Genomic DNA, 23,404 nt, shown 5'->3' with positions numbered 1-23,404 from the left:
CTCAATTCTAGTAGCAAAGTCCTAAGTGTACAAACCATTTGAGAGAAAGCAACCTTCTCTGAAGGTTTTCAGGATAATTCTCTTGGCCTCTCACCTGGGGGAGAGACTCTATTAAATATCTGGTAATCAATCAATGGTAAATTGCTAACTTCCAAACAATATATGCCCACAGCACTGACTTTACAATGTTTAACAAACACACTTAAACATGTTCCAAAATTAGTAACACAACAAATATTTCAAACCAAATATTAAATTAGGGAAGATTAAAAAAAAACAATAAAACACATGAGAATTCCTAACCAATCTACCCAAGGAAAAAAATTGGATAAATATGCCAAGTTGTACATACAAAGCTTTTCATTCCAGTATTATATATAATAAAAAGAAAAATAAGGGCTGGACATGGTGGCATATGCCTTTCACCCCAGCACTAAGGAGACAGAGGTAGGAGGACCACAACCATGAGTTCGAGGCCACAATCAGAGTACATAGTGAATTCCAGGTCAGTCTGGGCTAGACTGAGACCCTACCTCAATAAAAGCGGGGCATGGTGGCACACACCTTTAATCCTAGCACTCAGGAGGCAGACGTAAGAGAATCACCAAGAGTTCAAGGCCACCCTGAGACTACATAGTGAATTTCAGGTCAGCCTGAGCTACAGACCCTTCCTCGGGAAAAAAAAAAAAGGGAGGAGGCTGGAGAGATGGCTCACTGGATAAATCTGACTACCTGAGTTCACATCCTCAGATCCCACATAAAAGCTTTAAACAGTGATGAGCTTCTGTAATCTCAGTGTGCCTAAGGTGAATAGGGAGGCATGGACTATAAAATTTCCTGGAAGCTTATAAAAGAAGCAGTGAACAATGAGAGACCCTGACCTCTATGCATATACACTGGTGCATGTGTGCACTCCTCTCTTGTACACAAATATACCAAATAAATAATTTTAAAAACTCAGTGACACTTAGAGGCAGAGGTGAGCAGATTATTCTGTGTATTCGAGGCCACCCTGAGACTACATAGTAAATTCCATGTCAGCCTGGGCTAGAGAAAGAGGGAGACCCTACCTCAAAAATGAAAAAAAAAAAAAGCTGGACATGGTAGTACACACATTTAATCCCAGAACTTGGGAGGCAGAGGTAGAACTGAGAGAGTTCAAGGCATCCTGAGTTGACATAAGGAATTCCAGGTCAGTCTGAGCTAGAGTAAGACCCTACCTCAAAAAAAAAAATTATTGAAGTCTAGGCACAGTGGCATGCACCTGCAGCCTCAGGTACTCAAGAAGCATAGGCAAGAAAATCACTTGAGTCCAGAAGTTCTGAGAACAATCTGGCCACTGTAACAAGATGGAGAGTGAGAGGCTCATGGAGACATCTTAATGAGAATTCAAGGCCAGCATGGGCTATATAGTGAGTTCCAGACAAGCTTGGGCTACATAGAGAGACCCTATCTAAAAAGAAAAGTACTTCAAAGTCCAACACTTGGGTTGGAGAAATGTCTCAGCAGTTAAAAAAACTTGCTTGCAAAGCTTAACAGTCTAGGTTTGATTCCTCAGTATATATGTAAAACCAGACGCACAAAGGGGCACATGATCTGTAGTTCGTATGCAGGGGCAAGAAGCCCTAGAGCATCCAAACTCACTCTCCATCTTTCTGTCTCTCAAGTAAATAAAAATATTTATTTAGCAGGTCGTGGTGGTGCAATCTTTAATACCAGCACTCAGGAAGCTGAGAGGACTGCAGTGAGTCTAAGGCCACCCTTAGACTACACAGTGAATTTCAGGTCGGCCTGGACTACAGCAAGACCCTACATCAAAAACAATAAAAATAAAAATAAAAAGCACAGCCGGGTAAAATGGTGCATGCCTTTAATCCTAGCACTCAGGAGGCAGAGGTAAGAGAATCATTTTGAGTTTGAGGCCACCCTGAGACGACATAGTTAATTCCAGGTCAGCCTTGACCAGAGTGAGACCCTACCTGGAAAAACCAAAAAATAAAATAAAATAATAACCGGACATGGTGGTGTACACCTTTAATCCCAGCACACGGGAGGCAGAGGTAGAAGGATTGCCATGAGTTTGAGGCCAGCTGAGATTGCATAGTGAGTCCCAGGTCAGCCTGGGCCAGAGCAAGACCCTACCTCGAAAAACCAATAAATAAATAAATAAATAGCAAATAAAATTTCTTTTAAAAGTCCAACATTTGCCAGGCATGGTGGCAAATGCCTGTAATCCCAGCACATACAAGACAGGGAAGTCTCTGATACCCCCCCAAAACATTACAGGCCATTGCCAAGGCCCTTGGTTTCCCACCAGGAATAGATGGTAAGACCCTATTGCTGAAGAATCTATATACTTGGGCTGCCAGGTCACTGAGAAACCCTGCTGGAGCTCAGCTGAAAACCTCCACCTCCATGTAGACGAGCTGACAGAAAGCTGGAAAAAGCAATGCTGCATGCAATTCAATGGGAGAGAAATCACCAGTGAAGATACTCAACAGTAGACACTGCAAGCCTTATATTCAGCCAGTCAGGCCAAATGAGCCAACAGGTGCAATAGTGGCACATCTGTCATGGTGGAAACCAACTGCCCTCTAATTGGACTGGAGGGCCGCTCCAACCTACAACATGAGTAGTCATGAGCCCTATGGGTGTTCTGTCTGCTGGTGTCTACCTAAATGTATATACATACTATGTTCACCAAACTACCTGGGAAGCACTTCTCTTAATGTTCATGCACATATAGTAATGTTATTCTCCAGGTCAGTATAGTTGACATAGGAAATTTCAGTCTAGACAGAACTATAAGGTAAAGACATCTCAAAAGAGCAATTATCAGGGCTAGAGAGATGGCTTAACAGTTAAGGTTATTGCCTGTAAAACCTAAGGACCCATGTTTGATTCCCCAGATCCCACATAAGCCAGATGCACAGGTGACACATGTGCAAGATCACCTATGTGCACAAGGTGGTACACATGTCAGGAATTTGATTACAGTAGCTAGTGTGTCAATTCTCTCCCTCCCTCTCATGAAAAAAAAAAAGCAGTGTATTGGGCTTGTCTCAAAACAGAAAAAGCAAAACAAGGACTGGAATGATGGCTTAGTGGTTAAGACACTTGACAGGAAGCCTAGGAGCCCAACTCTCTCTCTCACACACAAACACACACACAAATAAATTAATAAAATATTTAAAGCCAGGTATGGTGGCACATGTCTTTAAACCCTGCACTCAGGAGACAGGTAGGAGGATCACTGTGAGTTCAAGGCCAGCCTGAGACTACATAGTGAATTCCAGGTTAACCTGGGCTAGCGCAAGACACTACATAAAAAGTCTCACAAAAGATTAAATAAATATATAACGGATATTAATGATGAATTACTGTAGCAATTAAGAGTAGAGGCAGAATGGAATTTCAAAGGGGAAAGTGGGAGGGGAGGGTATTACCATGGGATATTTTTTTATAACCATGGAAAATGTTAATAAAAATTAAATAAATAAATAAAATTTAAAAATTTAAAAAAGAGTAGAGACAGCAATGCATCTATTCAGGCAAAGGATATTAGCTGATACTGTAATATACTGAGTAAATCTGCAAAGTTTAAATACACATTTTTTTTAATTATTTATTTCAGTAGAGGGGGGCAGATATAGAGAGAATGGATGTACCACTGTAAATGCATGTGCAACCTGGTGCATCTGTCTTACAAAGGTACTGGGGAATGGAACCGGGGTACTTTGGCTTTGCAAATAAATGCCTTAAGCACTAAGCCATCTCTCCAGCCCCACATGTATTTATTTTGATGAAAAGTCTGGAAGAACATAAAACAAAATGATGTCCCTGGCTAGTAGGATTTCAAGAGATACTTCTCTTCTGTCTTTTTTTTTGGGGGGGGGGAATATATGTTTGTGTATATGTCAAGTGTGAGTGCAGGTGCATGTGGAGGTCAGAGAACAACTTTTGGGTGTCAGTCCTCGCCTTCCACTTTCTTTGAGGTAGGGTCTCATGTTGTTCACAGCTGTCTTCATCACCTAATTGCCTACCCACCCTCAGCTTTCAGCAGATTATCCTGTCTCAACCTCCCTATTCACCTGTAGACATGGCTGGGATTACAAATGCCTGCCATAACATTCAGTTTTTCACATGGGTACTGGGGTATTCATGCTTGAACAAGTGCTTTATCCACTGAGACCCTCTCCCGAGCTCCTCTTTTCCCTTTTAGTAATCTTATCTTTTTTATTATTATTATTTTTTATGAGTGTGTAGTGTGAGAGACATAGATAGGCAGAGAGAGAGAGAGAGAGAATGAATTAGCACACCAGAGCCTATAGCCAGTGCAACTGAACTCCAGATGTATACGCCACCTTCTGCATCTGGTTCACATGGGATCTGGAAAGTCAAACATCAGCCTTGGGCTTTGCAGGCAACTGCCTTAACCACTAAGCCATCTTTCAAGCTCTAAAAAATATTTTATTTAAAATATAAATATAGGGCTGGAGAGATGGCTTAGCGGTTAAGCGCTTGCCTGTGAAGCCTAAGGACCCCGGTTCGAGGCTCAGTTCCCTAGGTCCCACGTTAGCCAGATGTACAAGGGGGCGCACGCGTCTGGAGTTCGTTTGCAGAGGCTGGAAGCCCTGGCGCGCCCATTCTCTCTCTTTCCCTCTATCTGTCTTTCTCTCTGTGTCTGTCGCTCTCAAATTAAAAAAAAAAAGAGTTTACCAAAAAATATATATATATATATATATAAATATAGGGCTGGAAAGATGGCTTAGCAGTTAAGCACTTGCCTGTGAAGCCTAAGGACCCCGGTTCGAGGCTTGATTCCCCAGGTTTTAGCCAGATGCACAAGGGGGCGCATGCGTCGAGTTCATTTGCAATGGCTGGAGGCCCTGGCGTGCCCATTCACCCTCTCTCACTCTTTCTTTCTCTATTCTCTCTCTCTCTCTCTCTCTCTCTCCCCCCCCCATCCTGTCACTCTCAAATAAATAAATAAATAAATAAATAAATAAATAAATAAATAAATAAACAAACAAATAAATAAATATACTTTAAAATATAAATATATAATCTTTGCTGGGCAGAGTAGCACATGCCTTTAATTCCAGCACTGAGAAGGCAGAGATAGAAGGATCACTGTGAGGCTGAGGCCACCCTAAGGCTACACAGTGAATTCCAGGTCAGCCTAGACAAGACTCTACCTCAAAAAAATTACATATATCTATTTTAAGAAAATCAAACCAATCTTCACATAGTACGAAACGGGAGCAAACATAATGCAATAAAAACTTATCTAGGGGCCTGGAGGGATGGCTAAGCAGTGAAGACATTTGCCTGCAAAGCTAAAGGACCCAGATTCAATTCCCCAGGACCCACGTTAGCCAGATGCACAAGGGGGCGCATGCATCTGGAGTTCGTTTGCAGTGGCTTGAGTCCCTGGCACATCTGTTCTCCCCCCTCCTCTTTCTATGTCAAATAAACAAATAAACAAAATAAAAATATTTTTTAAAAACTTATCTAGGAATATTGTGAAAATGGCAATCTTACCTAAAGCAATCTACACATTTAATGCAATCCCTATCAAAATTCTAAAGGCTTTCTTCATGGAAATAGAAAAAACAATCCAAAAATTCATTTGGAATCACAAAAAACCTCAAATATCTAAAATAATACTGAGCAACAAAAAGGAGGCTGGTGGTATCACCATACCTGATTTTAACCTATACTACAGAGCCATAGTAACAAAAACAGCATGGTACTGGCACAAAAACAGACATGTAGATCAGTGGAACAGAATAGAGGACCCAGATGTAAGCCCAAGTAGCTATAGCCACCTGATATTCGATAAAAATGCCAAAAATACTCATTGGAGAAGAGAAAGCCTCTTCAGCAAATGGTGTTTTGAAAGCTGGATATATATCTGCAGAAGGATGAAAATAGATTCTTCTCTCTCGCCATGCACAAGAATTAAGTCCAAATGGATTAAAGACCTTAACATCAGACCGGAATCTCTGAGACTGCTAGAGGAAAAAGTAGGGGAAACCCTTCAACATATTGGTCTTGGCAAAGACTTTCTGAATACAACCCCAATTGCTCAGGCAATAAAACCACAGATTAATCACTGGGACCTAATGAAATTACAAAGATTTTGCACCACAAAGGACACAGTGAAAAAAGCAAAGAGGCAACCTACAGAATGGGAAAAAATCTTCGCCAGCTATATATCTGATAGAGGATTAATATCTAGGACATACAAAGAACTCAAAGAGTTAAATAATAAGGAATCAAACAAGCCAATCAAAAAATGGGCTATGGAGCTAAATAGAGAGTTCTCAAAGGAAGAAATACGAATGGCATATAAGCATCTAAAAAAATGTTCTACGTCACTAGTCATCAGGGAAATGCAGATTAAAACTACATTGAGATTCCATCTCACTCCTGTCCGATTGGCCACCATCATGAAAACAAATGATCATAAATGTTGGCGGGGATGTGGAAAAAAAGGAACCCTTCTGCACTGCTGGTGGGAATGCAATCTGGTCCAGCCATTGTGGAAAACAGTGTGGAGGTTCCTAAAACAGCTAGAGATTGATCTACCATATGACCCAGCTATAGCACTCCTAGGCATATATCCAAAGGACTCATCTCATTTCCTTAGAAGTACATGCTCAACCATGTTTATTGCTGCTCAATTTATAATAGCTGGGAAATGGAACCAGCCTAGATGTCCCTCAACAGATGAGTGGATAATGAAGATGTGGCACATTTATACAATGGAGTTCTACTCAGCGGTAAAGAAAAATGAAGTTATGAAATTTGCAGAAAAATGGATGGACCTGGAAAGTATTATACTAAGTCAGGTAACCCAGACCCAAAAAGCCAAGCGCCACATGTTCTCTCTCATATGTGGATCCTAGCTACAGATGATTGGGCTTCTGCGTGAGAATGAAAATACTTAGTAGCAGAGGCCAGTAAGTTAAAAAGGAGACATAAAAGGTAGAGAAAGGAAGGGAGGAGGATACTTAATAGGTTGATATTGTATATATGTAATTACAATGATTGTAATGGGGAGGTAATATGATGGAGAATGGAATTTCAAATGGGAAAGTGTGGGGGTGGGGAGGAAGGGAATTACCATGGGATATATTTTATAATCATGGAAAATGTTAATAAAAATAAAATAAAAAAACTTATCTAAGGGGCTGAAGAGCTAGCTTAGCAGTTAAAGCACTTGTCTGCAAAGCCAAAGGATCCAGGTTCAACTCTCCAGAACCCACATAAGCCAGATGCACAAGGAGACACATGCATCTGGAATTCGTTTGCAGTAGCAGGAGGCCCTGGTGCACCCACTCTCCCTCCCCCTCTCCCTCCCTCCCTCCCTCCCTCCCTTCTGCCTCTTTTGCTCTCTCTCAAATAAATAAAATATATTTTAAAAACTATTCTAAAAAAGTTTTCTAGGGTCATGAAGGCCTCAGTCAGTCCCAATGAGTCAGCTAGGAGACCATGTCTCAAGGCATTCCCACCTACTCTTTGGCTCTTACAATCTTTCTGAGTCTTTCTCAATGTTCCCTGAGTCATGGCAGGCTTGTTGGTAGTCTTTAGTATTGCTCTTCATCCTTTTGTTTTTATTTGTTTGTTTTTAGTATATACATTTAGCTAGACACCAGCAGATACCCTAGAGCTCATGACTACCCCTGTTGTAGAATTTCAGTATCAGGGATGTATTCCCTCCCATGGAGTGGGCCTCAAGTCAAATGACAGGGCAGGTGGTTTCCCTCATAACAGACATGTCACTATTGTACCTATTGGCTCATTTGGCCTGCCTGGCCAAACTTAAGTCTTGTAGTATCTACAGAAGAGATTGACCACTTTGTTGTAACCTGCCTATCTGATATTTCCATTAATATATTTGAAAAGTGCCTTGGTTTATGATCTGTTGCTCTGTAACTATAAAACTTCATGAACTTGCCAATGTGCTGGAACATGAAATTTAGGATAACCTAAAACTGTATTCCTGGGCCATGATCATTCATGGTTGGCTCGAAAATAAACTATCATCCCCTTTGAAATAAAAAAAAAAAAGTTATATAGAGAGCTGGAGAGATGGTTTAGTGGTTAAGGTGCTTGCCTGTGAAGCCTAAGGACCTATGTTCAATATTCCAGTTCCCACGTAAGCCAGATGCACAAGGTGGAACATACATCTGGAGTTTGTTTACAATAGCTAAAGACCCTGACATGCCCCTTTCTCCCTATTCCCTCTCTCTCTGCCTCTTTCTCTGTTTGTTTTTTAATATTTTATTTATTTATTTATTTATTTATTTATTTATTTATTTATTTATTTATTTATTTGACAAAGAAAGGAGGAAAGAGAGAAAATGGGCGCACCAGGGCCAGCAGACACTACAAATGAACTCCAGACACATGCACCCCCTTGTGCATCTGGCTAACATGGGTCCTTGGGAATCAAACCCAGGTTCTTTGGTTTTGCAGGCAATTGCCTTAACCGCTAAGCCATCCCTCCAGCCCACTTTCCCTGTTTATTTTCTTTTGTTTTTTTTTCCCTCTCTCTCTCAAAAAAGTAAATAAATATTTTTTAAAAACTTATCTAGGGCCTGGAGGGATGGCTTAGTGGTTAAGTGCTTGCCTGTGAAGCCTAAGGACCCGGGTTTGAAGCTTGATTCCCCAGGACCCACGTTAGCCAGATGCACAAGGTGGTGCATGCATCTGGAGTTCATTTGCAGTGGCTGGAGGCACTGGCGCAACCCTTCTCTCTTTCTATCTGCCTCTTTATCTGTCTGTCGCTCTCAAATAAATAAATAAAAATAAAAACAAAAAAGAAATTAAAAAAAAAAAAAACTTATCTAGGTTCTCCCTGTGATCCAACCAACTGAAATCTGGAAAAAGCTGCATTGTATGTCGTCTTATGGGAGACAGAAGTCATCAGCAGTGAAAACAGTGGACACTTGGAAACCTCAAGTTTGGCCAGACAGGCAAAATGACTGAATGAGTGCAAAAGTGGCATGTCTGCTCTGGGGGAAACTAACTGCTCTCTAATAGGACTGAAGGCCTACTCTATGGGAAGGAATACATGCCTGGTACTGAAAACCTAATCAAAAGCCTATGGCAGGGGAGGTCATGAGCCTTAGGGGTGTAAAGTCTGTTCTTGTTTGGATAAATGCATGTATTACTCTCACCAAATTTCCCTGAAAGTACTACACTTAATGTTCATACTTATATATTAATGCTACTTTCACTACAGGTTAGAGAAGCTTCTGTTTTCTGATGGCAATGACCACTGGGATGACCCAAAGGCAACATAGTGCTGAGAAGAAGGGATGGAGGAGTGTCCAGCACTGAAACATCTCACACCCTCCAAGGCTCAGGGTCCATTGTGGAAGAGGTGGCGGAAAGAATGGAAGAGCCAAAAGAAGGGTACCACTCTTTACATACAACTGTCTGGACAGAATTTGGCCTCAATATCCAAGACCTCATAGTGCCTAGCAATATCTACACAAGAACCTCATAATAGGAGAAAAATATGATGACATCAAATTAAAATAGAGAGACTAATGGAGAGAGGGAGGGGATATGATGAAGATCAGAGTTATGAAGGGGAAGGTGGGAAAGGGGAGGGAAAAACCATGGTTTGTTGTTTTTAAGTATAGAAGATATATATACATCTTATCTAGGGCTAGAGATATAGTTCAATGGAATGTATTTGGCATATATAAGGCCATAGATTCAATTCTAAGCATTGCAAGAAGATGAATATAATAAATTAGGGGCTAAAGAGATGGCTTAGTAGTTAAGGCACTTGCCTGAGAAGCCTAAGGACCCAGGTTCAACTCTTCAGAACCCACATAACCCAGATACAGGAGGCACATGCATCTGGAGTTGGTTTACAGTGGCTGGAGGCCCTGGCACATGCATGCTCTCTCTCCTTCTGTCTTTTTCTCTGTGTCATAAATAAATACATAAAATCTTAAAATTAAATATAAATAAACTAGGTCTAAGTACAGTAAAATAAACTACTCACATCTATTGCACTGTTTATGAAGCAAAGCAATTTTCTTCTTTTCACACAAACACCCACACCAGGTCATCTATCCTACCCTTTACTTACATTTCACACAGCTCCTATCTTCCTCCCTAATGACTTCATTTCTAAATGTCCCCATAACCCTTTCCACTGTTCCCTCTGGAACCTTGCTTTACTGTACACAAATGTCCTTATTATATTTTGGTCCACAAAGTTCCTTCCATATCTATTCAATCATCTTAGAAACAAAATTTATAGACCTTTCTCTGAGGTCTCTGCTGCTCTGTTCTTTAAAAAAAAGGGGGGGAGCTGGAGAGATGGCTTAGGGTTTAAGTGCTTGCCTGTGAAGCCTAAGGACCCTGGTTCAAGGCTCGATTCTCAAGGATCCACGTTAGCCAGATGCACAAGGGTGCGCACGCGTCTGGAGTTCATTTGCAGCAGCTGGAGGCCCTGGCACGCCCATCCGCCACCTCCCTCCCCCACCCCCCGTTGCTTTCAAATAAATAACCAAAATTTTTTTGTTAAAAATAAAAAGAAAACTATTAAAAAAGCTTGCCTCCTTTTTTTTTTTTTTGAGCTTGACTCTTTTTAAGATAAGGTCTTACTCTGTCCAGGCTGACCTGGAATTTACTATGTAGTCTCAGGGTCTTACTCTGTAGCCCAAGCTGGCTCATAACTCAAAACAATCCTCTTGCATCAGACTCCCAAAAACTGGGATTATAGGTACATACCACCATGACTAGCACTACAGCCACTTTTGTAGCATTGGCTAGAACACCTCATGATTTGGAATTGTATGTCTAGATTATGTGCTGAGACAATACCCACAGATCATGCAAGACGTGAAGAACATGATAAAAAAAATATAGCAACCAGTATCTATGATTTTGAATTCCTGCAAAAGACAATGCTGGGACCCTATCTCCCTAAATTCCTTTCTTGCTCTGGGTGGGTGTTAGATGGACAAACATCCCTTCCAGTGAAAGAACTGGCAAAACATCTGACACCTGTGACCTATTCTACCTCCTTTTTCAGTAGGCTATACCTACAAATCATACTGCTCTAGTACTAATACCTCCCCATTGTTCCATCAATATATTGTCTATGACACCTGTTTCATCTTCTTGTCATCTTTACCTGTACAATCAATAATTATCACAGCCTGAGCTTATATAACAACAAAAAAAAACCCGTCTGAGCCAGAGGTGGTGGTGCATGACTATAAACTCAGCACTTGGAAGGTGAAGGTAGGAAGACAGGAGTTCAAGGTCATCCTCCAGCTACATAGCAAGTTTGAACTCAGACTGGGTGACATGAGACCCTGTCCTGTTAATTCTACCACATTAAATATTCACTTACCTAAGATAGTAAAGTATGTACAAGATGAAATTAAGATCAAATATTTTTTTAAATTTATTTATTTGAGGGAGGGAGGGAGAATGGGCATGCCAGGGCCTCCAGCCACTGCAAATGAACTCCAGATGCATGTGCCACCTTGTGCATCTGGCTTATGTGGGTCCTAGGGAATTGAACTGAGGTCCTTTGGCTTTGCAGGCAAGCACTTTAACTGTTAAGCCATCTCTCCTGCCCAAGATCAAATATTTTTAGTACATTTTTAATCAGAAACTATATAATTTCAGGCTGGAGATGTGGCACAATTAGCTTGCCTGGCACATAAGAAGCTCTGAGATCTATCCCTAGCACTGAATAAACTGGGTATAGTCACGCAAGTTTGTATTCCCAGAAATGGACAAGTGAAGACAGGAAGAAAAAACACTCTAGGTCATCCTTTGCAGGACCCTATCTCAACAAAATATGAAATTTCCTGAGGATGAGGATGTAGCTCAGTGGTAAAGTGCTTGACTTGTATATGCAAAGCCCTAAATTCAACCCCCAGTACCACCAAAAAGCTATGTGATTTCATCCACATTTTTTTTATTTTTATTGAGCGAAAGAGTGTGTGTACGTGCATGCGCACTTGTGTGCAATGGGGTGGGGGGGAAGAATTGGTGTGCCCAGGACCTCCAGCCACTGCAATTAAATTACAGACACATGTGCCACCTTGTGCACGTGTGATCTTGTCCACTTGCATCACCTTGTGCATCTGGCTTACACGGGACCTGGAGAGTCAAACATGGGTCTACAGGTTTCACAGGCAAGTGCCTCATTTAACTGCTATACCATCTCCCCAGCCTTCAGCCAGATGTTTTGGTATATGCTTGTTCCAGCTATTCAGGAGACATCCTGTGAGTCTCCTGGATAGCATGACCTGGCCGGGGGTGGGGGGAATCACTTGTGCCCACAAGATTGGGGCCAGGTTGGGCAACATCAAAAGACTCCCATCTCAAAATAAAAATGCTGGGCATAGTGGCACACATCTTTAATCTCAGCACTCAGGATGTAGAGGTAGAAGAATCACTGTGAGTCTGAGGCCAGCCTGAGACTACATAGTGAATTCCAGGTCATCCTGAGCTGGAATGAGACACTACCTCAAAAATAAAACAAAACAGGGCTGAAAAGATGGCTTGATGGTTAAAGACACTTGCTTACAAAGCTTGACAGCAAGGGTTTTATTCCCCAGTCCCCATGTAAAGCCAAGGGCACAAAGTAGTGCATGCATCCAAAGTTTGTTTACATGGCAGGAGGCTCTGGTACACCTATACTCTCTCTACATCTGCCTTTCTGTCTCTCTCTGTCATAAGTAAACAAAACTATTTTAAAAATAAAACAGAGACAGGCATTGTGGGCACAACTTTACTCCCAGCAATCAGGAGGCTGAGGTAAGATGATTACTATGAGTTTCAAGCTACACAGAATTCCAGGTCAGCCTAAGCTAGAGGGCCTAAGTTAGACCCTGTCTCAAAAAAAAAAAAAAAAAAAAAAAAAGCCAGGCATGGAGGTGCATGCCTTTAATCCCAGCCCTTGGGAGGCAGAGGTTAAAGGATTGCCATGAATTCAAGGACACCCTGAGATTACTGAGCGAATTCCAGGTCAGCCTAGGCTAGAGCTGAAACCTACCTTGGAAAACCAAAAGAAAAAGAGAAACTTGAGCAAAGGAGAACACAAAGGGGTTATTTGTGAGGAAAAATATCTGGACAATGTAATTGCTACTTACCAGAACTATTTTACACACACATTCAAGATTTAAAATTTTTCAGGCCAGGTAAGGTGGTTTACACCTATAATCTTAGCATGCAAGAGGATGAGAAAGTAGCATTGTGAGTTCAAGGCTAACATAAGCTACCTAAGACCCTATCTCAAAATAAAATTAAAGTAAGTTATCAATTCTGTCTTGTATGAATCTTTTTTTTTTGGGGGGTTTTGTTTATTTTTATTTATTTATTTATTTATTTGAGAGCGACGCTCAGAGAGAGACAATGGGCACGCCAGGACTCCAGCCACTACAAATGAACTCCAGACACATGCGCCCCCTTGTGCATCTGGCTAACGTGGATCCTGGGGAATCAAACCTCGAACCGGGGTCCTTAGGCTTCACAGGCAAGCTCATAACCACTAAGCCCTATGAATCATTTTTTAAAATGCAAAATAAATGAACTTAGAATTTTCCTAACAGTATAAGGCATATATACAAAACTACATATGTGGAACAAAAGTAATTTCAGTGTGTGTCTGGATAAGCAAACATATTAGCTCATAGAGGGCCATCACTACCACACTAATTATCAATTTTCAAATAATTATCAAGTAAGAACCACAGCAAATTAAACTGGATGCAAACTTCTGTGTTTCATTACCTTCTCAGTGCCATGTTCACTAATTACCACTCTGGCTTGTCAAGGTGCACCCAGATACATTTATAACAAAAATGAAACCCTGGAGGAAAGAGGGAAAGGAGGTGGGGAAACAAGGGGAGGGTAGGAAAGAGGCAAAAGAGAGTAACAGGAAAGGGGAGAAGGAAAGGAAGAGGAAGGACTGGTATTTTATGTCGATGCAGGGGTCCAAACTCAAATCCACATGCTTACACAGCAAGTACTTTACCCACTGAGCCATATCTCCAGTCCTTGCTTTTGTTTTTAAGATAAGCATTTTTTAATATTTTACTTTCATTTATTTATTTATTTGAGAGAGCAAGAGAAAGAGACAGAGAGAGAGAATGGGCATGCTAGGGCCTCCAGTCACTGCATACAAACTCCAGACGTGTGAGCTCTCTTGTGCATCTGGCTTACATGGGTCTTGGGGAATCGAACCTGGGTCCTTTGGCTTTGCAGACAAGCACCTTATCTACTAAGCCATCTCTCCAGCTCTGTTTTTTTTTTTTTTTAGTTGTATATTCCAGGCTGGCCTGAAAGTAAAAGATAGAAAGAAAGAATGAATGAATGAAAGAAAGAAAGAGAGAGAGAGAAAAGAGACAAAAAGCATGGCTGGGGCTGGAGAGATGGCTTAGTGGTTAAGGTACTTGCCAACAAAGCCTAAGAACTCATCTTTGAATCTCCAGGTCCCACATAAACCAGACACACAGTGACACAAGCACACAATGTACCCATGTGCACAAGGGAGTACACGCATCTGGAGTTCATTCACAGCAGTTGAAGGCCCTGATGCACCCATTCATATATTCATTCATTCATATTCTCTCTCTCTCTCTCTCTCTCTCTCTCTCTCAAAATAAATATTTTTTTTTTAAATAAAGCAGGGCTGGAGAGATGATTTGTCAGTTAAGATGCTTGCCTGCAAAGCCTAAGGACCCAGGTTTGATTCCCCAGAACCCAGGTAAGCCACATGCAGATGGTAGCACATACATGTGGAGTTCATTTCTCGTGCCTAGAGGCCCTAGCACCCCCATTCTCTCCCTTCCCTTTCCCACCCAATAAATAAATAAATCCAAAATTAGGCATGGCAGTTTATGCCAATCCCAGCTACATGGAAGGCTGAGGTGGAAGGATTGCTTTAAGTTCAAGACTAGCCTGAGCAGGCCCACCTGGTTTAGACTGATATTACCTCAAAAGAAAAAAAAAAAAGGCTGATGAGATGGCTCTGGCTCAGCAGTTAAAGGTGCTTGCTTGAAAAGCCTGACGGAGCCGGGCGTGGTGGCGCACACCTTTAATCCCAGCACTCGGGAGGCAGAGGTAGGAGGATTGCCATGAGTTCAAGGCCACCCTGAGATGACAGAGTTAATTCCAGGTCAGCCTGGACCAGAGTGAGACCCTACCTCGAAAAACAAAAACAAAACCAAAAAAGAAAAAGAAAAGCCTGACGGCCCAGGTTCAATTTCCCAGTATCCACCTAAAGCCAACTATACAAAGTGATGCATTTATCTGGAGTTCCTTTGCAGTGGCAAGAAGCCCTGTAGTACCTAGTCTTATTCATTCTCATTTTCTTTTCTTTTTCTCTCTCTCCCCTCCTCCCCATCCATCCCTACATCCCTCCCTTCTCCCCGGCTCTCTACTTATGAGTACAAATAAACAAAAAAAAATTAAAGTAATTCATGTTCCAGATACTGTGGTGGAAATATCATAGGGCAATAAGGCAATAAAAGGAGAGAATGGAGCCAGGCATGGTGTTGCATGCCTTTAATCCTAGCACTTAGGAGGCAAAGGTAGGAAGATAACTGTGGGTTCAAGACTAGCTTTGGACTAGAGTCAATTCCTGGTCAGCCTGGGCTAGAGTGAGATCCGCGCTAGAAAAATCAAAAAATGGAGGGGGATGGTCAACAACAGTCAAAAGACCCAGGCATGGTGGCACATGCCTTTAATCCCAGCACTAGGGAGGCAGAGGTAGGAGAATCGCCAGGAGTTTGAGGCCAGCCTGAGACTACATAGTAAATTCCAGGCCAGCTTGGGCTAGAGCAAGACCCTACCTTGAAAACAAACAGAAAAAAATTAAACTTTCTTACCCTTCTCTGCATCTGGAAAAATGAGATAATTAGCCAATAAATAAATAACAATAAATTTGAGTCATAAAATTCTTTTATTCTCCTACTTTTTATATGATTCTACAGATATGCAATAAACTCATTAAGTCCATCAACGTACTTGTAAAGGTTCTCTGATCTAAATCAGCTTTTACCTTCACAAATGTGTGATAGTTGGGGTATATGAAGTAATTTCATTTCTACCTGAGAAAACTTTGTGTACCTATCAATAAGACTAACAGCGTTTTGGGGAATGGAGTGATGGCTCAGTGGTTAAAGGTGCTTGCTTACAAAGCCTGATGGTCCCAGGTTCAATTTTCCAGTACCCACGCAAAGCTGGATGTACTAAGTGGCTCATGTGTCTGGAGTTGTATGCAGTGGCAGGAAGCCCTGGCAGGCCCATACTCACCCACTCTCTCTCATTTTCTCAAATAAATAAATATAAATACAGTATTTTTTAAGTCTAGCGGATTTAGTGTAGGATCAATAACCTACACTTCTACTGGGAGGTATAAAACAGTGTACTACTCAGTAACCAGCTAACCAAACTCACACAGTCTCTCAATGGAGACAGTGAAGCTCTGTGATGTGGGGCAAGCAATTTAGCCCCTCTGTGCCCTACTATCCCCATCAGTAAAATGGGGGCACAAAAAGCAATAGTGTCTACCTCATAGGTTGCTATGAAAATTAATTCAGTTAACGCATGTAAAGCACTGCACACAGTACACAGCTCCTTAGGATAGCATGTAAGATTATTACTATTGCACCGTTTCACTTGGTGTCCACTGGAGTTCTAACATACACTTGACCCTTACACTTAGGAGTTAAATAATAAATCTGACCCTGTTAAACTCTTTCTCCCTAACAACAGCACTTAAAATTACACCACACATTCCCAGGCCCAGACCAACTGTAACTTGACAGATAAAGACACTAAGGTTTACAGATGAACTGCCTTTTTGAAAAATATATTTTCCTTATTTATTTGAGAAAGAGGCAGAGAGAGAGAGATAGAGAGAGGGAGAGACAGAGACAAAGAGAGAGGGAGAATGGGTGCGCCAGGGTCTCCAGCCACGGCAAACGACCTGCAGATTCATGTGCCCCCTCGTGTATCTGGCTTACATGGGTCCTGGAGAATCAAACCAGGATCCTTTGGCTTTTCAGGCAAATGCCTTAACCACTATGCAATCTCTCCAGCCCTGAACTGACTTTTTATTCAAGGTTATACAACTAGTTAAGAGTCCAGGGCTGGAGATTTCTCAGTGGTTAAAGTATTTGCCTACAAAGCCTAACAACCACAATTTGACTCCCATGTAAAACCACATGCACAAGGTGGTGCAAGGATCTGGAGTTCATTTGCAGTGGCTGGAGGCCATGGCACACCATTCTCTATCTCTTCTGTCTCTCTACTTGTAAATAAATAAATAAAATAATTTTAAGCCAGGTATGGTGGCACACACCTTTAATACCAGCACTCAAGAGGCAGAATTAGGAGGATTCCCATGAGTTTGAGGCTACCCTGAGACTACATAGTGAATCCCACCCAGGTCAGTATGGGCTAGAGTAAGACCCTACCTCAAGAAATATATTTTTTAAAAGATAAGTGCAGGGTGTGGGGGTGCACGCCTTTGATCTCAGCACTTGGGAGGCAGAGGAAGGAGGATCAATCACCATGAATTTGAGGCTACCCTGAGACTACATGAATTTCAGGTCAGCCTGGGGTAGAGTGAAACCCTACCTTGAAAAACCATGAATAAGTAAATAAATAAAAAGGAGTTTAATAATCTGGGTTGTAGAATATAAGAAAGGGCAAAACAAAAGGAATGTAAAAGAATCTCTAAATTTTTCTACTGATTGTTAATATTTTGGATATACTAGGTAAAATAAATCAAAAATAATCTTATCTTTCTTTTTTTAATTAAAAATTGTGGCTTACACAAAATTTGAAATTACGTATGTGGCTGATTACATTCTACTGAGCAGTAATGATCTATAACATCTACGTTTAAGGCATCAAAGAACCAACTTACAAATGAAGACGTGAAACAAAACCAACTTGTTCACAATCCATACCCTGGATACTACGAAAAAGAAAAAAAAAAAAAAAACAAAAACAAAACTTAGAATGGCAAGACTTTAACTCAAGTAAGTAAGAAAAAATACAATTATAAGACAAAAAAAATACATATAAGCAAATAAAAATAACTAGAAGAAGCAAAGAAGAATATAAAAAGAAAAATATATAAAATTATGTAAGATTTCTCAATTCTCTACAGAATTACACCAACGATAGGACGCTAATATTTATAAGAACCAAACACAGCCGGGCGTGGTGGCGCACGCCTTTAATCCCAGCACTCGGGAGGCAGAGGTAGGAGGATTGCTGTGAGTTCAAGGCCACCCTGAGACTACAGAGTTAATTCCAGGTCAGCCTGGACCAAAGTGAAACCCTACCTCGAAAAACCAAAAAAAAAAAAGAACCAAACACAATATAAAACTCAGTCAGGCATGGTGGGATACACCTATCATCTAGCACTTGGGAGGTACAGACATGAGGATCCAGAGCTCAAAGTCATCTACCATTCCAGACCCATCTGGGCTACATCAGACTGTCTCACAAAAAGGTAGAACATATACAAAACTCAAGTATTATAAATCAATAAAGACTAGAAAATTCATTAAAGGGCTTTGAGACTGACATACAAAATGTTCAATGTTCAGAAATTCTATACCCTTATATTTGAAAAATGTCTCATCATATTAAGAAAAATTATGTTTTATAAATCTAATATGGACATACTATAATTTTGCCTTCATAATTTAAAATGGTAGGCTTATCTGGGCTCGGTGGTGCATGCCTTTAATCCCAGCATTTGGGATGAAAAGGTAGGAGGATCGCCATGAGTTCAAGGTGCCCTGAGACTAGATAGTGAATTCCAGATCAGCCTAAGCTAGAGTGAGATCCTACCTCGAAAAACAAAAAAATAAAAAATAAATAAAATGGTAGGCTTTTTGCCAAAAGAGGAACCTAAATTACAAGGCATACTTTAGGAAAGAAATACTGAACAGTGTGTCTTGTTTAATCAACTTGGAACTGATAAGGAGCTGAAGATGTGGCTCATAGCACAATGGTAGAGGGCCTGGAGTTAGGGTTTAATTCCCAGTACACACACACACACACACACGCACACAGTGTGTGTGCACAGCCCCTCTCTCTCTCTCTCTCTCTCTCTCTCTCTCTCTCTCTCTCTCTCTCTCTCTCTCTCTCTCTCTCTCTCTCTCTCCCCCTTACACACACAAAGCCTCACAATTTTATACTTATGATTAGGACAGGGATAGAATCCAGGGTGACAACAGGGATCCTGGTCACCTAAAAGAATTTGTCAGTGTCAAAATTATTTTCAAAACATCTTTCATGTATTTATTTTACTCATTTTTGATTTTTCAAACTAAGGTCTTGCTTTAGCACTGGCTGACCTGGAATTCACTGTGTAGTCAGTCTGAGGCTGGCCTTGAACTTTCAGTAATCCTCCTACCTTAGCCTCCCCAGTACTGGGATTATAGACATGGGCCACCATGCCTGGTTTTCAAAGCAATTTTTAGAAAGTTGTCATTCACCCAACATTAACTTCTGGTCTCCACAAGCACACACATACATTAAACACAGAACTACACACACAAACACAAAGATACACATACCACACATACATACACAAATAAAGTTCTTTTACCTTTATTCTCTCAAAGATTTCCAGGTTTTCATATAATGTAACCACAAAAGCCGAAGAATAGCCCATTGTATTTTACGAACCCAGACATTAAAGACATTTGCAAAAACGGGATAATGAAACTTTTCTCATACCCCGTTTTTGGGGGGTGTTTTTTGTTTGGTTTTGGTTTATAAGGCAGGGTCTCACTCTAGCTCAGGCTGACCTGGAATTCACTATGTAGTCTCAGAGTACCCTTGAACTCCTGGTTATCCCCCTACCTCTACCTCCCAAGTGCTGGGATTAAAGGCGTGTGCCACCATGCCCAGCTCATACTCAGTTTTTTTAAAAATAAATTGAGACGTCTTACTGGCCTCAAACTCACAATAATAATCCTGCTTCAATCTCCCAAATGCTGGGATTATGAGGATGAGCTACCACTCCTAACTACAAATTCTTGATTTTTCTAGAAAATAGTTAATTTTCAATTACCAAAGTGATCTAGGTTACTACTTAATAGGATTATTTTTCAAAACGAATTTTAAGTCTTTATTGACAATCTCCATACATAGAGATAATATACCATGATCACAATCTCCTCCCACTTCCCTCTTTTTTCCACCCTATCCCCTTTCACTGAATCCCTTCTTTCCCACTAGTCTCTTTTCTAACAAGTATTTTTAAATTTCTTAGTTTCAAATTCTATATAAATCAGTACAACCCACATAAACCAAAGTTCTTTAGGATCCCAATAACCTTTAAGAGTTATAAAGTGGCCTGGTGTGGTGGTGCACGCCTTTAATCAGAGCACTTGGGAGGCAGGGGTAAAAGGATCTCCATGAGTTTAAGGGTAACCTGAAACTACACTGTGAATTCCAGGTCAGCCTGGGCTAGAATGAGACCCTACCTCAAAAAACCAAAAAAAAAAAAAAAGTTATAGGGCTGGAGAGATGGCTTAGCAGTTAAGCGCCTGCCTGTGAAGCCTAAGGACCCCAGTTCAAGGCTCAATTCCCCAGTACCCACGTTAGCCAGATGCATAAGGGGGCGCACACATCTGGAGTTTGTTTGCAGTGGCTAGAGGCCCTGGCGCGCCCATTCTCTGTCTCTGTCTGTCGCTCTCAAATAAATAAATAAAAATAAAATAAAATAAAATAAAAAGTTATAAAGAGGTCCTTGGACATTTCAAGTACCACTGAAGACAGGTTAAGAGATAACATGAGAGGGAGGGAATTACCATGGGATATTTTTTATAATCATGGAAAATGCTAATAAAATTTTTTAAAAAAGAGATAACATGAAAACATATACACATAATCTTCCTAATCTCTAACCTGGAAGACTATTACTGCTATTTATTTCCAACAGTTCAAACTCTCTAGTGACCAGTAAAGAAAGAAGTCCAATGGGGGTAAAATTGGACAGGAAATTAAAGTCATAGAAATGCTTCCATTTTAGATTCCAACTCTGCCACTCTGATTTGAAGGCAAAATTCTAGACAATTAAATAAGTTTCAAAATACACTAACCTCCGTATTTATGCCATAAGCAGTACTTTATTGCTTTCACATTCCTCCCACAGCTGGCTGAAAATTCACACAGAACTTGAAGCTGTTTAGTACAAAATCTAGATTCCCAAAGGTTAGTATGTTTATCCTCAAAGAAAAATGTAGATGGTTTCATACTATCTTCACCCTCAAATTGTTCTACCAAAAATGATGCCTATGCAACAAATGCCATACTTGCATATTGAAAGGAAAACGCAAGGCTTACTATGTATAAAAATATAATTTCCAGCCAGGAGTGATGGCATACGCCTTTAATCCCATCATTCAGGAGGCAGAGCTAGAAGGATCACCGCGAGTTCGAAGCCACACTGAGACTACAGAGTGAATTCCAGATCAGCCTGGGCTAGAGTGAGACTCTACCTCGAAAAAACAAAAAGCAAAAATTCCAAATCCTAACATTTCTCACAATTTCTGTAACTTATATAGTACTTTTAAATTCAACAATCTCAGGCAGATATACAAAGTGGCACATGCACCTGGAGTTTACAGTGACAGGAAACCCTGGCACACCCATTTTCTTTCTGTAATACATAAAATATTTAAATTCAACAATCTCAAAGCAGCCAAAATAGGATTTTTTAGCTCCAATAAGCAGTCATTTTACCCTCAGAAGCACTACTCAAAATTGAGAAAGAACTGTTTGCTATGGGAGAAAGGGTTGCATATTTAATACTGGAATTCTTTCTTGTCATCAAAATATTTTTCTAACTCGGTACCAATTTGCAAATGTTCACTTACTTAAGCTATTAAGAAGGCTCTAGGTCCTTCAGTACCCTGGCTGGCCCTTAACATCCAAATTATTTCACCTTACAGGTATGTTTAGTATCTAGTCATCCTGTAAGAAAACTGATTAAGGGCCAGACATGGTGATACATGCCTTTAATCCCAGCACTCGGGAGGCAGAGGTAGGATTGCAGTGAGTTCAAGGCCAGCCTGAGACTACATAGTGATTCCAGGTCAGCCTGGGCCAGAGCAAGACCCTTCTTTGGAAAACAAAACAAAAACCACCTGATAAGGAAAAAATACTGATTCAAAAACTATTTTTCATCAGAAAACTTTTTAATGCTTGTCTACTTATTCCTCAGTGCAAGTAGTAGTAGTAGTTCAACTAACTAACATCATTGAAAACAGTTTCCCTAGCCTTTAGAGATTGGATCCAGTGAGAATTCTAGGAAAAGCCTCTTATTTGGGAATAAGATCCCAAATCTTCTAATTTATTTTGTAACATGCAATCACAAAGCCCATAATGTTAGCATTTTAATTCTCCCCAAGAATTAAATAACCAACAGAAATCTTCTGAAAGATCTTGATGTTGTGATTCAGAATTCCTACCAGTCCACAATACAGAATCATTAACTAACTTCAAAGATATTACTTAAAGATATTATCAAGAACAGAAGATACTTTTTCAGTTCTTTTTTGCTTCAGTGATTTAAACAGATGATTTTTTTTTTCAATACTAGGGATGGACCCTAAGGCTTCATACATCACAGGCAAGTGGCCTACTAACTGAATGACACCCCTAGCCCTAGCCAAACAAGCTTTTCTTTTAATAAAAAAAGAAATTGGCCAGGTGTGGTGGTGCATGCCTTTAATCTCAGCACTCTGGAGACAGAGGTAGGAGGACTGCTGAGAGTTCGAAGCCACCCTGAGACTACATAGTGAATTCCAGGTCAGCCTGAGCTAGAGTTAGACCTTGCCTCGCAGAAAGAAGAAAGAAGGAAGGAAGGAAGGAAGGAGGGAGGGAGGGAGGGAGGGAGGGAAAAAGAAAATTGAGGGGTTGGGAATATAGCTCAGAGACAGGACACTTGCCTAGCATACACAAAACCCTGAGTTTAACCCTCAATATTGAAGAGGGGGAGAGAAAGAAAAAACTGAGACCATATTTTACCTTTTCCACTTATTTTATTGCAAAGCTAAAAGTTCTGGCAGGGGCCAGACGAGGTGGCAGACACCTTTAATCCCAGCACTTCGGAGGCAAAGTAGGAGGATCACTGTGAGTTGGAGGCCACCCTGAGACTGCATAGTGAATGCCAGGTCAGCCTGGGCTACAGTGAAACCTAACCCCAAAAAATCGAAAAAAAGGGCTGGAGAAATGGTTGAGTGGTTAAGCGCTTGCCTGTGAAGCCTGAGGACCCCGGTTCGAGGTTCGAATCCCCAGGACCCACGTTAGCCAGATGCACAAGGGGGTGCATGCACCTGGAGTTTGTTTACAGTGGCTGGAG

At 40.9% G+C, this 23,404-nt stretch overlaps 1 protein-coding gene across 3 annotated transcripts in view; it reads right to left on the bottom strand.

Annotated features, from left to right (window-relative positions):
* The window catches only part of Klhl15 (kelch like family member 15), a 109,729-nt gene that overhangs the window by 81,977 nt on the left and 4,348 nt on the right, over positions 1-23,404 (bottom strand). The window lies entirely within an intron of this gene.

This window comes from Jaculus jaculus, chromosome X (genome assembly GCF_020740685.1).
Source record: "Jaculus jaculus isolate mJacJac1 chromosome X, mJacJac1.mat.Y.cur, whole genome shotgun sequence".
Classification (NCBI taxonomy): Eukaryota; Metazoa; Chordata; class Mammalia; order Rodentia; family Dipodidae; genus Jaculus; species Jaculus jaculus.
This window is presented reverse-complemented; position numbering and strand designations above follow the sequence as displayed.